Genomic DNA, 16998 nt, shown 5'->3' on the forward strand with positions numbered 1-16998 from the left:
AACATTACCCTTTTTTGAATTTTTTTGTGTAATTAAGTGGACGTGAATAAACTTGAGACGGGGGAGGGGCACCATTTTGCAAATTTTGAATTTGTTTGAAAACTACCAATCTTTGTAATTTGCAATTTATGACTATTTATACAAAAATGGGCTGCACTTATTAATTTTTATCTCAGAAATTATTTATCTAATCGAGTTAAATTTTTTTTATTTTGTCTACCAAGAATTAGACTATTATAAAATGATTTTTTTGACTTTGAAAATTAATTTCATTAAACAAATTCTTTTTTACAAATTTTTTATTAATGGGTTAGATCCTTTCTAACTTGAAAAAAAAAAAATAGTTCTATTCTTTAAAATCCCAAAGAACTTCTCAGTGCTTTTATCCAATCGAGTTAAATTTTTTTTATTTTGTTTACCAAGAATTAGACTATTATAAAATGATTTTTTTGACTTTGAAAATTAATTTCATTAAACAAATTCTTTTTTACAAATTTTTTATTAATGGGTTAGAGAGTTTCTAACTTAAAAAAAAAAAAAAATAGTTCCATTCTTTAAAATCCCCCAAAAATTCTCATTGCTACAATCATTTCTCGAACATATTTAACTAAATTTTCTACAAAGTACATTTGTTCAGTATCTTCAAATAGGAAAACCGTGAAAAAAGCTGCCGCAGAGAATGCGTTAATCGATCTTCGTTAATTCGATTAGCGAACGAAATCTGACCGGTCGAATAGTGCGAACAACTCGAATTCCATTTCGTTAAATTTCGTTCGCGCTGATCGATTTAGGCTGTTGCATAAGAATCGTACAAATTCTCTCCTTATTCAACTCGATGACGAATGTCGCGCGACTGATATAGCGACACGGAAGCAACTGCAATCTTCAATGTCACTACTTCCGGATCTGCGTGCACACCCGATTAAATTAACATGATCTAAAATAAAAGAACTCGGTTCTTCTTTTGTATTAGCTAACATACAAATCTTAAGTTTAAATTTAATTGTGAAAAAAAAATACATACGTTATTTTACTCTAGAATACAGTGGTAAAATAAAACAGTATAAAAATCACATACATAACAGGTTACGTATCAGTCAATAGCAAAAAAAAGGTGAAAAAATTGTTATAATTTTTTTAATGAGATATTTTGACGGAACACTTTCTCTAAATTCACGGAGTAAATATTATTTTGAAGAAAATCCATATTTACGTTATTTCTTTCTGTTCTATTATATAATACATATACAGGGTGGTCCAAAATTCATAGTACATATGGTGCAATATGGAGTCGGAGTAATTCTATGGCTCAAAGTAAGCAAAAATAAAAAATAACGAAATTGCGTGGGAGGCTTCGTTTTCGAGAAAAATGTATTTGAGAAGCAGTTTAAGTAATTCTTGAACAGCGAAGCCTGGGTCAATTTTGACCCAAAGTTACAAAATATGTGCAAGGATAATAACAAAATTAAATATACAATTTTTAAACGAAAGAGTTTTATATATTGGAAGAATAATTTTTAAGGGAGCAGTGTAAAATTGAATTAAAGTTGGGGCTCTCTCCATGGTCCGCCACTATAGAACGTTGCTGTGACTGTTTTTACTGACTAAACGTAATAAATAATGATACTAAAGTAACCATCGTATTCTTAGTTGAGCTTAGTTTATTATTTATTTGTTTAGTTTATATCTTATAACAAAATATTGTTCAAAAAGTTGACTGTAGTCCTCGAACTAAAATTTGACTTACTGTTCCCAAATTTTTATTTCTTCAATGATTTGTCGTTTTGAATGTTCAAAACTTACGACGTCTTTAGAATAAACTATTTTTTCACGTTTCCCCACAGATAAAAATCGAGAAAATAATAAAAAATAATTGGTTACATCGGTTATCAGTTTAGTGCACGCGTATTTAAACTGATTTTCAAATGCATCTTTCTCGAAAATGAAACCTCCCACGCAATTTCGTTATTTTTGATTCTCGTCTGATTCTGATCCGTACATATGTAAATGTAAAGTAACAAAAACACATATTTGTCATAAATAAATAGATTATTTATTAAATTCATTCATCAATACCACAGCAGAAACACGAGTTTAAAAAAAGAATTCTCAACATTTTTGAATATATAAACCTCAAATTAGGATTTTAGTGTAAAAATCTGAAAAATTGTTTATTTAATATAATGTAAGTGTAAAATTATAATGATGCAATATTTTCAAGATTATCAAAATATTAAAATTAATAGTAAATAAATTATTTACCAAGTTCATTTATCAATACCACAGTAAAAACACAAGATTTTGAAACTTAAAAATTAGTTCTTTTTTTCGTAATACTAATATGTAAATAAACATTCTTTCTCATAATCGTTTCTATTAACGAGAGTATTTTCTATCAATTTGAATCGCATTAAAGTCAGATTAGAATAGTGATTTTAAATTATAATCGTTAGGGTGCTATTTTTGGAGACTTATGGTGATTAATTATTCATAAGGGATTCCTTTTATTTTTGGAGAAACTACATTTATCGTCTAAGACTTGCTATCATTGATGTAACTAGATAGGAGCTAGGATGGACCCTTTCCCTAAAATGTGGTCTAGCCCCCCTCATTGTTCTAAAATTTTACCATTTCAAAATTTCAGATTTTCAAGATTCCAGATTACCAAAATTCAAATATTTCAATGTTTATAAATTTTGAAATTCCAGGATTCCAAAATTACAAAACACCAATATTAAAATTTTTTTATTTCGTCGGGTCTTAGACCCCACCTCAAGGAGAACTGGCTCCCCATAGTTCTAAAATTTTACCAGTTCAAAGTTTCAGAACTTCAGAATTCCAATACATATTTCAGATTCCCAAAACTAAAAGATTTCAAAATTTCAGAATTTCAATACATATTTCAGATTATCAACATTTAAAAATGTCAAAATTTCGAAGTTCTAAAATTGCAAAACTCCAATGTGAAAATTTTTTATTTTTTTAAAACCCTGGAGAACCCTAAAATAAAATCCTAGTTACTCTAATGCTCCCTATAGAGATGAGTAGAGCCAATTAACGAATCTACTGTTCAAGTAACTGGATTCTAATTGTATACAGAAACGAATATAAAACGTGCAGAAGAAAAAATAAGAAAGAAATTAAAACAGAAAAATATTTATCCTTCTATAATTAAAATGGTTTATATTTGCAAAAAGATATCATAAAGTTCCAGCTCATGGAAATACTGTTAATACTCCATAAATTATAGATTAAATCTAATTTTTATCAAAATTATATTACTAGAGTTGGGTGAAATTCAGAGAAAGAATATTTTAATCCTTTCTTCTCCTAAAATTTACCACTGACATTTCAAGCATCCTTTTATAATCATGCCATTGTTATATTGGAAGAATTAAGTGCTCCTAAAGACAATTGCAGTTTTGCGGTTGAGTCATTGTTTTTCTGGAGCGGCGATATAGCAAGTGATTTAAATGCTTTATTAAAAAATATGAAATCACAAGGGACTCATGGTAAAAAATGTATGGCATGAAACTGAATAATTTGTTTACTCGTATAAACTTGCTTTATTTCTTAATATTGTTAATAAAAAGTTACCATTCAAATTATTTATCTGTTTTAAACATTCTTTTTCATTTTTAATCCATACATATATATATTATATTACAATTATTTCTTTCTCTAAAATTATTTTCTATTATACTCTTGGGAAACGTTTGCACTGAAACTGTATTTCATTTCTTTTTAAAGTTAACAAATTGATTCGATTGGGTGATTAACTGCGAAGTTAATGTTATCAATTACTAATCTATCTTAATGTACTTTTAATGATACACTAACGAGACATATGTATGTAGAAAAATCTATTAGTGAAAAGCAAAAATATTTATCATTTTCTCACTGCAATTCAAATGTTTCTAACATTTAAATACACGATGTATTTAAAAAAATATTAATTTAAAATCAGTAGTACCATCTCACATTTGATAGCCACTATTTAACCCTTTGTTGCATGAATTTTTAATTTTAAAAAAATGTAAATTTTTGAATCATAACAAGTGATAATAATAAGGAAAAAACAATACCTCAGTTATTTTAAATAAATTATATAATATTACAAATCTGTAACATTATTAAAAAATTGTTATTACAAAAAATAAGAAACATTTTTGATGAATCTATTAATAATAAAATGTGCAGTTTATTTATGTTTAACAAAATATGGAAGAACTTCATACCGTATTATTTTATGTAGCATATTTGCGACACAATGTAAGGAAGGTTACAACACAATGTTAAGTATACATATACGGTACCAGCTTTGAAGGAGAGCGAGGTTAAACTACCCCACCCAGGGGGATAAACACCCAAGCGCACCTCAAATCTAATTTTTAAAAACGTGTAATAAAAAATGCACCATCTTCGCGCTAGAAAATTATTATATGCATATGCTATTATCGAGGGGGTGGGATTTCGCCCTGGTTGACCGACACTCTAATGCCGATCCTGAGTATGTACAGTGAGTTGCAATGAACTTGTCGCAGTGAAGTTGGCTACAAATTCACTAACGCATTCACGCAGCGTTGGTGAGCCGATTTGTAGCCAACTTCACTGCGGCAAGTTCAATGCAACTCAGTGTATACACTGGGTCCCATCGAAGTTGCCGCACTAACACATTTACGCCGCGTCGGTGAGCCGAAAGGTGGGGTGCATCCATAGACATATGAAATATAGACGGAGCCTTTCTACGAGGGGTAACTGATAATCGCGGTAAGGGGGGAACTCATCTGACTTCGACTATTTTCGTAAGCGCAGACTCGGGTATGTTCGGCTTTTCGCATCCGTACGATGAGTTGCATTGAACTTGTCACAGTGAAGTTGGCTACAAATTCACTACGCATTCACGCCGCGTCGATGAGTGAATGCGTGGCCAACTTCACTGCGACAAGTTCAATGCAACTCATCGTACGGATGCGAAAAGCCGAACATACCCGAGTCTGCGCTTACGAAAATAGTCGAAGTCAGATGAGTTCCCCCCTTACCGCGATTATCAGTTACCCCTCGTAGAAAGGCTCCGTCTATATTTCATATGTCTATGGATGCACCCCACCTTTCGGCTCACCGACGCGGCGTAAATGTGTTTGTGCGCCAACTTCACTGCGACAACTTCGATGGGACTGAGTGTACATACATACATGTGAAATGTGAGCCGAATACTACCGAGTCTTGCCGGAATAAGTCGAAGTCAGACGAGTCCCCTCCTCGCCCCGATTATCAGAGCCCCCCTTACCTAAAGTAGCAGTTTATGCTCCGTCTATATTTTCATATGTCTATGGGTGCATCGGATCACCGACGCGGCGTGAATGTGTTAGTGCGCCAACTTCACTGCGAAAACTTCGATGGGACTCAGTGTACAGAGTGATACTCTCGCTACGCTACCCGAAAGGAAGTGCAACCACAATAGAATGTAGGTCGACATCCCATTTCAGTCATCGCTTACTTGACCCTTGCAAGCGAAGATGGCTGCGTGCGTGAAAATATGTGTAATGAGCAGAAGAGTCCCATTTAAACGCTGCGGAAAACAGAATATTTTCTTAACACATTTTCACGCACAGGGACCACCTCGGTCAAGTAAGCGATGACAAAAATGGGATGTCGACTACTACATTCTATTGTGGCAGCATTTCCTTTCGGGGAGCATAGCGAGAGGATCACCCTGTAGTACTGTGCACCGATTACAAGAAGTCTCGCGAGACGGTACAAGGGCAAGAGGAGGTGCTACGTACTATGCGTTGCAGCTAAGTTGCCGAGCACCCACAAACTAAACCGACAGAGGGACAAGGGGACTGTGCGTTCGCTCCACCTAATCCCTTCCAGGAGCCCGTAACTTGAGAAGTGAGCGACCAGATTGCATAGGCGTAAAATTTCCATATTCGCGGAAGATACATTTAACTATGTATATAAACATGCGATTTTTTCGGGATATTAATGGAGTTTTTATAATACTCGTTCTTGACAACAGTTGTTATTATGCAAAATTTATGGAAGTTACATTACGGAAAGTGTAAAAACTCTCCTATTTTCTTAATAATGTAAACCCCAAATCTACCTCTACGCCAATGCATTCAACTCGCTGCTCGCTATCGTTTCATCTCATTCTGTTTCAATGTCTGTCCTTGGCGACGTTCGTCACGCGATAGATTTGTGGATGTAAGGGCCTCAGCCAATAAACATAATACGTGTGACTGGAGGCAGGTCAACGAATTTGATTGGACGGTAACTTAGCTGCAACGCACAGTACTAGTCGTGCTGAAGTAAAAATGGCAACACCGCGGGAGTCCGGTCCGAATATATCAACATCTATACCCTACTCTATCTGCCTCCCGGACTCCCAGACTCCCAGCCAATCAACGTCGTCAGACTCTCGGCTGCTCTCTGGACTTCACATAACCTCTTTGGTTTCGTTCCAATAATTTCGCTTATTTCAAGGTTTTTATTCACTTATATACACGTTTATCAATTCTTAAATGTTTCAATTTGATCCAAAGATGGTTTCATTTTGCTTCATACCTAAATTTTCTTGAAACCACTGTAAATATTTCAAATATCATGCTTCACAACACCAAACTACTTCGAGAGTACACAAAATTTATATCACATTTATAACAATTTTATACTACCACATCACTTCTACTTGCCATAGTTGCAAACGTAATTAATACAAAATAGCGTATATTACCACAGCTTTTAATTAAAAAAGACGGTAATTACAATTCCGCGCACAGGACTCTGTTTTTGAAAATAGGACTCCCGATTGTCACGTGAGCGGTGTTGCCACGTTGTTCAGCCTGGCTAGTACTAGAGTCAGCTGTGACAGTACACAGCGGCTAACCCCCTAGTTTTACACGAATCTAAATAGTAGATGTAACCGCTTCGACCAATCATACGTCAGGACCGAAAGTACGCGTGAGCTGAGGTGGGGCGCGACCAATCAGATTGCGTTATTCTCATGGGACTTGTGATCAGTGGGGAGTAAGTAAGTACATTCCTCTGCCAACTCTATTCGGGACTAATTTTCGTAGTGGGGGAATCGGTAAAGTGGGAGAGCAGGTCGTGTAGCCTACGGCGGAGAAGTTAGTCACCCCTGAAATAGAAAGAGAAGCATAGCGCTATCCACTTCCAATTTTGGGAAAACCTGGAATGAATCTAACGTGAATCCTTCAGTCCTTATAACTAAAAAACAAAGACAAATGAGGAAAATCGTCAGTTTCTAAATTGAGGAAAGCCCAGGTTGCAAGTGACTATAAGTGGAACCCACTTCAGGAATTAAAACAATGAAAAAAGCATATGTTCCATTTGACCTCCCTTGCGAAATACAGCGAGTTTGTTGTGCCATATAATTTAATTATTATTTAATTATCTTCATAGAAGATGCTTAAAATGATTACCTTGTACTTCATAGCACACTTGTAGATATCTTATCATTGATCCCCTTACTTTATTTAAATTTTTTAATGTAGTAAAATAGACTCTCGTTATATTGCCAAAAATTTTCAAACTTCCAAGGAAGGAAAGAAAGATAGAAACGTATCATCTTCATAAGTTATGATGATGGGAAGAGCAGCACTAGTATGCTTGAAAATCTGTGTGAAGATCAAATCCCTCAGGTGGTAATATAACGAGAGTTCATTGTTCTTCAAAATTTTCAATAAATATTATGTAGCCTACTAGAAGTTGACCCCCCACTTGTAAAAATTCATAAAATTTGGCACAATCTAGCACAATTCAGAACAATTGCCACATTTTCTAGTAGGTTATTATCTACACCGAATTTCAAGTGTTCTAATGAGTAGAAATTTAAAGGATTCATATCTGGGGAATGAGCAAACTACATAAAAGATTGGTATGCATCAGATACATATCAGCCATTTTTAAATTAGAGTAACTCTTCACTATCGCTTTAACAATGCGATAAAGAAGTCTGACACATAATGCTCTTATTCACAGGAGGAACTGAAGTGATTCATACGGCATTGTGATATAATATTTGGAAAATACTCAAATGATGATACATGTATGTTCGCTACTCTGCAGTACAGTGTTAATCATTATAAATCCTGATTAATTTCAATATCTAAAACATATCTTCGAAAGTAAAAGAAAAGGGTGCGAAAGGTAAGACGGAAAAATTTGAATGATTTTTCCCAAATATTAACGAAATTCATTTTTTTTTTTCATTCTTTCGTTACAGTTGCTCTGCCATAAACTGTACTCGTAGATTTTTGTATGTAAAATTTGGTATGCGATGAGAAATTTTTTGATACTAATGTTTTTATTTCTAATTGTTTTATTAAATAAATAAGAAGAAAATAATTATATTCCAGTTAAATAGTGACTCGGTTAAGAAACCGTTCATAAAAGACGTCCGCCCTCGACCCTTGAACGGCGGACCATGGAGAGAGCCCCAATATTAATATAATTTTGTATATAATTTTAATGTAATTTCTCATATTAACACTTCATCTACCGAAAGACTATTAATAAGCTTTTTGATCGTATCGGTTGTTGAAGAAAAATCAAATAACCTTTTGATTATTACAAATAGTCATATAATCCAGTTGAAATAATGAAAGCCAGATATACTTCAATTAAGAGGAAATTGAAACCCTGTAATCTTAATTACTATTAATTATAAGGTGGTAGTGCATATGTATTTTATTTATGGCCGGCGGATAATGTGTTAATTTCATTTTCTAAATTTTACACTGTTCCCTTAAAAATTATACATTTAATTTTAAGTTAATATCCTTGTACATGTTTTCTAAGTTTAGTGATTGTTCAAGGGTTATAGCTGATAACATTAACATCATTTCAATAAAACTAAAATTTGCTCATTGTATATATAAAATAACAGTTTGCAGATAGTCTGTATGTTTACAGTCTGTCTTTTGTCAGGATGAGCCTAAAGACAAAATCCTGATAAAAGACGAGCTAAAGCAGTCTATATGTATACTAAACACAATGAAATATGTTGCGATGCATGCACTCTTTGGTTTCATGATGCACATTACATTTTGTGCAGATTGGCATCAGTCTGCAGCGATGCAGAAAACAGATACGTATTTTATGCATGCAGGAGGCTCTTGTGTAGAAATGAACAATTTTTTAAGCTTTCAACTTCTCATTTAGGGGAGAGGGTAGATAAAAGTGTATTGTTTTAATAAACTATGGGTGATAATATAGTTGAAAATAAATGTAAACTCGCGTGGCAATATAACGAGAGTCTATTGTAGTATTATAATAGGGAAACAAAAATTTGACCTATAAAAGACAACAAAATGTTTCATATATTAAATTTGGGATATTAATTGTGCCCATAATTATGAAAGTGGTCTAAGTCATATATTTCCTGTTGTAAAAATTACATTGAATAAATTTAGTTTAAAATCATGTCGTGTGAAATAAGTAATAAATTCATTTTTTTTTTTTTTTAATTTTGACTTAGACCACTTTCATAATTATGGGCACAATTGATTCACCCTTAACATACCAAGGTATAAAGTACAAAAATCATGCAAATTTTCACAATAATAACCATTCTATGTATATTAATTTTCTTCCAAAAATTATTTTAATTCATTTTTTAAAATCTGTTTTAATTTATCAGGACTGATAATAAGATACGCAAAAAAATACTAAGCAATGCATTTTAAGTTACTGAAGGGATAAAAAACATGGTTCTAAAGTGACTCACACGGTATATTAAGGATTAAAATTGCAATAAAAAATTCCACGAAATACACCACTATCAGAGTGTTAAGATAAAATTTCATGATCTTATGTTGGATGTTTCATACTATTTTCTTGGGAGAGGGGGCAGATTTACCTTGACCCTTACCTAATTAGGCTAATATCTATAACTGATTATTATGAAGTTATTAGCATAATTTTTATTATATTATGTAATTATATTTCATATTTTTTTCTTGAGGAAAGGAGTAGATCCACCATAACCCCTATCTAATTAATCTAATGTTTATAATTAATTATTATAAAATTATTAGTATAATTTTATTATATCATGAAATTATATTTCATATTTTTTGCTTGGGGGAGGGGGTAGATTTACCTTGACCCTTATCTAATTAGTCTAATTTCTATAATTAATTATTCTAAAGTTATTAGTATAACTTTTATTATACTATGAAATTATTGTTACAATTTTAGTTCAATTGTATTATTTTACCAAAACGTTCTGGAAAAAATCAATGACTGTCGATAAAAAAATTTCCAAGCTGCGTAAAAATGAAATAAATAGATGTTTGATGATTCGTAAGGTAAGCACGATAAAGTCGTCCGAATTTCGGATGTGGTATGTAATGCACGAAAACGTCTTTGACGGAAAAGTAGCGTGGAACGTTGGACGGTTTCCGTAAACAAAGCATATTACTTAGCGGATCGGAATGTCGGTCGGTTTTTCTTACGATCGTTTGTATTTCTAGTCTCGCGGTTTAGAGTAAGTGCAGAAATAAGTTTCAGGCATTAACTCGGACTCTGTTCTTCCGGCCACGGGAACGTGAGTAGCCTGGCCGAGCAAGGAATAATTTTCTCGGTCACATTCTTCCATAATTCTATTCATCGTGCGACGATTAAGTTCTTAACCTTCGTCGAACCAGTATTACCGTAATACTGTCACCATATCGGGATTCTTCACGTGCGCGTTGCACCTTCGAAACCAATCCCTAGTTCCTCTTCTAAAACGATTTCGATGACGTTTAATCAGCGATGGATTAAGAAGGGTCTGAGGGGGGCTTCATTATAAGCCTTCCGTTTATTATGTCAAAAAATTTCAAAGTTTGGGATTTACTATAATTTTGTAAAATTTTTATCCAATTGCTATTGCAAAAACAAAGATTTTATAAATCATCGTTATCTGATGATGATTTTATGATTTTTCATCATCATCATATAATGATCTAATGACTTTATATGATAATGGTTTAATTATTTTTATGATGATTTTATGATTTCTAATGGTAACGGTTCAATGATTTTTATGATAATGATTTAATAATTTCTAATGATGATGGTTTAATAAATTTTTATGATGATTACTTAATGATTTTTAATGATGATGGTTCAATGATTTTTTATGATAATGATTCAATAGCTTTCCATGATGATTTAATGATTTCCAATGATAATAGTTTAATAATTTTTAATGATAATGATTCAATGACTTTTCATTATGATAATTTAATGATTTTTAATGATAATTATTTAATAATATTTCATGACAATAATTTAATGATTTTTCATCATTCTATGATGTCAATTTAAAAGATTCCAAACCTTGGAATTCATTATAATTTTGCAAATTGTTAATCCAGTTTCCTTTCTTATTAATTTTTCTAAATCATCGTTACATGATGATCATACTATAGATTCGGAAACCATGATACTATAGTAAACCTATAAATTAGGTTAGGTTTGGGTATAGTTTTGATATAGAATTAATTATGCAACATTTTATCATTTTATATTACCCTCTTGAATATATTAAAGTTTGAAATAAAAGTCGGAGATACCGAACAAATGGTGAAGTATTATCAAATTATTAGGCAGTTGTATAATAGTAAGTCCCGTTTCTTCCTGCAATATTCGTGCAACGTGTTAAGTAATCGAACGCGTAGTCAGTCAGCTTCGGAAATGTATAGTAAGCAGGAATTCGAGTCATTGAAATCGAATCGATCGAATCTAGCGTATCCGCTCGACGACTTCCAAGTTCATCGGCACAGGAAAAATAGCGATTCACCCTTTGGAAACAATGAACTCGTACACTACCACCTAGGGGTATCCGACTATCTTATTCAGAATTACATTTCACGAGAAAGGCTATAAAACATGATTTCCATAGATGTAATTTTCCGGTATTTTTTACGGTATTTTACAATCACTGCAAATAGAATTTTATACTCAAAATTATTTTTACTTATATATGAACATTGAATTAGATAATTCAACTCTTAACGATAGTGGCATTGTACAGTACTGAGCAAAGTAGGCTTCCCTAGGGAATACATACGGCGTTATAGGGGAAATAGGAACATTCAAAATTTTAATTTTAAAGACAATATTAGACCTTGAAGTTATATTTTCTTATTTTCTTCTCAGTTAACTCTAATTTAATTTTCCTTTATTATATGAAGTGTCACACCTGGAGTGTGACTTAAGAAATCTAGGGAAAACTAGTTTTGTCACGTCAGAGTTAACCTTATAATGTAAAGGATTAATAATAAGAGTAATTTAGAAAAACAATACTATAATTTTTAATGATTAAATGCTATAAAAAATAAAGAAAAATATTTTAATATAATTTATGTGATATTAAATTAAATTAAATTTTTCTAGATATCTGTAACCTATATTATCTACCGTGGTATATAATTTTAGATAATTGTAATATAGTTTTTATAAGCACTCTGTAAAAAGTCCTTTATCATGGTTGTGAGGTTGAAAAATAAATATATCTATACTAACATAATATATTATACTAATTTATACTATATCAAAAATATTTTAATATTTTGAACATTATATAATTCAGTATATAACTGTAAAATATGAATAATATAAATATCAATTCAAATTGTCCCGCGCAAACGTTTCCACGTACGTGATAGAGCCACAGACTTCCATATATTTAAGGCCATCTCCCTCACATCGTCATTCTCCTTGGGGAGCTTACCGAGCTCGGTACTGTACTATGAAAGTAAAACGTCATACTTATTTAGCGGTCATAGCATTTGTACAATATTACTATGCATCTTTTTTTTAATTTACTTAATATTTTTTCATCCTGCTAGCATATATTATAATGAAGAGATGTCAACCATAACCAAAAGGAAAACATTAATCGAATATTTATAAATATTCCATAACAATCAAAGGGTTAAATCAACGCCCTATTACGAAATCAGAAAATTCACCTTCCGGGAACACTTTGACTCGCTGCTTCCTTCATTCTTTTCTCGTCACAACTACTTACATACTTCATGCCAAAGAATAGAAAGTCACGGCTCGAAGCGATAGCGAATCTCGTGTCGGTGACTGACCAACTACTCTAAATCATTATCACGAAGAAACGTGGAATTAGATAAAGTTTTGTTTACTCGCCAAACAAGAATCTATCGTGTGTGCACGATGAACGGACCATCAAAGTTCATCGCAACGGAGACGAGAAGTTTGCGAAGTGAAAAAAAAAAAAGAAAAAGAAAAACCGCTTAGCTCGGGTTTCGTATCGTGAATATGTATCGCGTGAATCACAACGTAGTCACAAAGACGTGAAAGTCTGTAGGAAACAATGCGCACAACAAGGCGAGTTTCGCGCAAAAATGTACGGCGACAAAGGGATCTGAAAGCAGCCGTGGATCGTGTTACCGATTCTATTACACATTATGTTAAACAGAGTCGCTTGAACGCGTGGCTAATTTTTACACGCGATCAATGATGTCTCTCTGATGATTATTTCACGCTGCTCTGACGTACAGTAGAGTTCCGATAATCCGGCGTCCAATACGTGGGCGCGCTTTGTCCCCACCACTATTATCCCCTGTGAAGGTTATTTTTTTTCTTTTTCTTTATATATTCTCTGGAATGATTTTTTTTTAAATATAGCCTTAACATTATTTATAATAATTTAACAGCTTTATGTTCTATTGTATCATAGTAATTAGACTATGGAAATAGATTAATGAAATTAAATTATTTTTATGTATTTATTTTAATTCTGCTAACAAATCGTACTGATAAAAATTTTTTTTTATTAATTTCCTCATTTTTACCAAATTAAAGTGGGAGTTCATTAGTGTGATATTGCCAAAATTCCGAGTATGCCAAATTATTGGAATTCTACTGTATATGGATTTTTCCCCCTAGCGATTCAAAAGTGTGATCTTTTACTATATTATCCACTAATTATTAGGTATTTAATTTATATTGTAAAGGGGTTAAATTAGTTACCCTCGTATTCAGCAATTTTATTCCTTTAGTTTTTTAACGTGGGACAATAAAAATTCGTTTTTTCAGGTAAAAAAAATTATCATTATTTAAATCAGCGGTTTTCAACCTTTTCATAAATGTACCTATACGGAGAAAATTAAGAGATAATACACTTACTTACACTATTATCATATATTTTTGTTTGTAATAAAATAATTGTATTAAAAAAAGGATGATAATTCAATGTAATATTTGTGCTTTCTTAATGAAAACCAGTTTCTGTATATTTCATTCTACTTTACTCATCCCTCGTACAGCGGACCATGAAGAGAGCGCCAATTTTAATTTACATAGTTTTGTACTTCATATTATTTTAATTTTCTAAATTTTACACTGTTCCTTTAAAAATGATTCTACCAATAATGAAACTCTTTCGTTTAAAAATTATCCTGCCAATGTATGAAACTCTTTCGCTTAATAATTATTTTACCAATATATGAAATTCTTTTGTTTAAAAATTATTTTACCAATATATGAAACTCTTCCGTTTAAAAATAATTTTTAGGTTAATACCATTTTATATATTTTGTAAGTTTGAGACTCTGCTATTCAAGGGTTCATTTTCAACGTGCATTTAGTTCCAATAAAAATTTTGTTTTATATTTCTTTTTCAAAAAGATCCTACTTCATATAAATATGTTGTACCAATTGTTATGAGAAATAGGCTGTGTTTCCTAATGGCCCCACCAAAATTGAGAACTCGGGTTCGGTATATAACCTAAATTAACTACAAGAAACCGATTGCAGTTGGTCTCAGAGCTGGATATCTTACCGTTTTCGAGACATTGTGGTGAGATTAGGTTACGTTAGACTAGGTTAGGTTCGGTATATGCGCAGTATCTAATAGCGCATGCGCAGTATTAAATAGCGCATGCTCAGTATCGAATAGCGCATACGTAGTCCCAAAATTGTACAAAAATTTCTTACCACGATATCTCAAAAACCGTAAGACATCCAGCTCTGAAACCAATTTTAATCGGTTTCTGGTAGTCAATTTAGGTTATATACCGAACCTGAGTTCTCAATTTTGGTGGGGCCATTCGGGAACTTATCCGAAAAATATGTACATATAATACTGGATAATAAAATTGTTATACTGCCTATTGTACAAATTATTCATGTACAGTTACGTGCAAAGATCCTTCTTTTATATCTCTCTCCCTATTTTGACACTTAAAGCCTATTTTAACAAGCCGTTACCAAGTTCCAGAAGCGAATTTGTCATTGTGTGCCTCAACATCTAATTATTAACGATCGAGCCCGCGATATCGCGTGATCGGACATTTACCACTGAAGATCTAACTTAGGTGGAATTGAAAGCAAATATGTTAAGCTTCAATATTTTAAGCATTAGTATTCTAACCTCTATTTTTAGTCCAAAAGAAGGCATCTATGCTCGCCACTGTACCAGCACAAGTAATATGAATACCACTGCTTCAGAGCCACTGGGTTAAATAATTTTAATTTGTGAAATAATTTGTTAAAGTTAAAATAGGAACACTAATTAAATAGCGATAGGGAGAATGCAGAGGATGAATGACAGTTTCTCAACTCAACTGAATGACATAATCCTGTTACAATTTCTAAAGAAAGAGTACTGACTAATTCTATTTATTTCCTTAAAATTTTGCTGTGCTCCGTTTAGAATTGTATTAAATACATATCTACGCTAATATTCAAAACGAATAGTCTCCAATATAGTGTTTATTCGTTTTCATAACGCATTGTACAACTCCCAGCAGAAATGACCGCAACTGAATTATTACTAAAATTATACTCAGGTATTTTTGTGCATTAATCAAAAAGGTTTTTTTTTCTAATTAACCCATGTAATTTAGTACATTTACCTATGTTTATTGTGTCTTTCATTCATGTTACCATTTTGCCTATACGTTAAGCATCACAGCAAATTTGAAGCAATTTTCTATATCCTATATAACTATAATATGATTTTGTAATATCAAATTCTTTATTTCGTAATACAGTAATGTCTGCTTAATGGTCGGAGATTGGGACCTTATCGCGACCACTATCGGGGCAGGTAGGTGTTCCAGGAATTGCTTGCTCTTATCTCCTCTGCGTACGTCAGGGACAAGATAGAGATACAGAATATAAAATACTATTCCTAATTCTTCTAAATAAAAATGATTTAAATATGACAGTGTTTGATATCATTTTTATCATATGGATCCTCAGTCATTTCATTAAAACAATCTTACAATTACAAAATGAACAATGTATAATTACAAAATTTTGATATTTTTTATTTTATTAATAAGGGGTTATTAATGCAGAGCAACCAGTTTCAGGAACTGAGGTAGGGGGGTCTATATATAGAACTATTATTTTTAAAAATTACAAAAGAATTCTTCAAATAATTAAATAAACTGTAAATTGTCTTTTGTTAAATTATGCTTTTATGATATGTGGTTAAATGATTTTTATGAGTTATAAAAAGGAAATATGAAATTCCTGTCGCGTCTCTGAAAATTCACCCTTAGGGTCATTGCCATCTTACCACACGTCACGCGTGTAAATAAATAGAAAAAATGGCGGACTTCTCTAGGAAGGCGTTCCATTAGGGACGCAATGAAAAAGTGTAGGAAAACACGTAGATGAATAAGATATATACGTAGACGGGTACACGTAAGATCAGCATGAACCTTTCGATAACTGTACTAATTTTAGAATCGACTCTGCCGTCTATCGTTCGAACCATTTACTTGCTGATAGCGTGGATTATCGACGTGCAGAGACACACAATGAATTTTCAACTTTGAACGGATTTTCCTTGCTACGCGTTACAAACTTTACAAGATTTCCACGGCACGAAGCGAACGTTATAAAAACCATATAACGGCGATAACGTCTCGTAGAGGAAAATCGATCCGTTCAATCGGCAGGCCACAAAGCAGCGATAATAATAAAGCGGCTTTT

The 16998-nt window shown here is 32.5% G+C and overlaps 1 protein-coding gene across 8 annotated transcripts in view; it reads right to left on the reverse strand.

The window, feature by feature from the left end:
• LOC114880218 (guanine nucleotide-binding protein G(q) subunit alpha) overlaps positions 1-16998 on the reverse strand; it is a 57259-nt gene that overhangs the window by 38395 nt on the left and 1866 nt on the right. The window lies entirely within an intron of this gene.

This window comes from Osmia bicornis, chromosome 16 (assembly GCF_907164935.1).
Source record: "Osmia bicornis bicornis chromosome 16, iOsmBic2.1, whole genome shotgun sequence".
In the NCBI taxonomy this organism is placed as follows: Eukaryota; Metazoa; Arthropoda; class Insecta; order Hymenoptera; family Megachilidae; genus Osmia; species Osmia bicornis.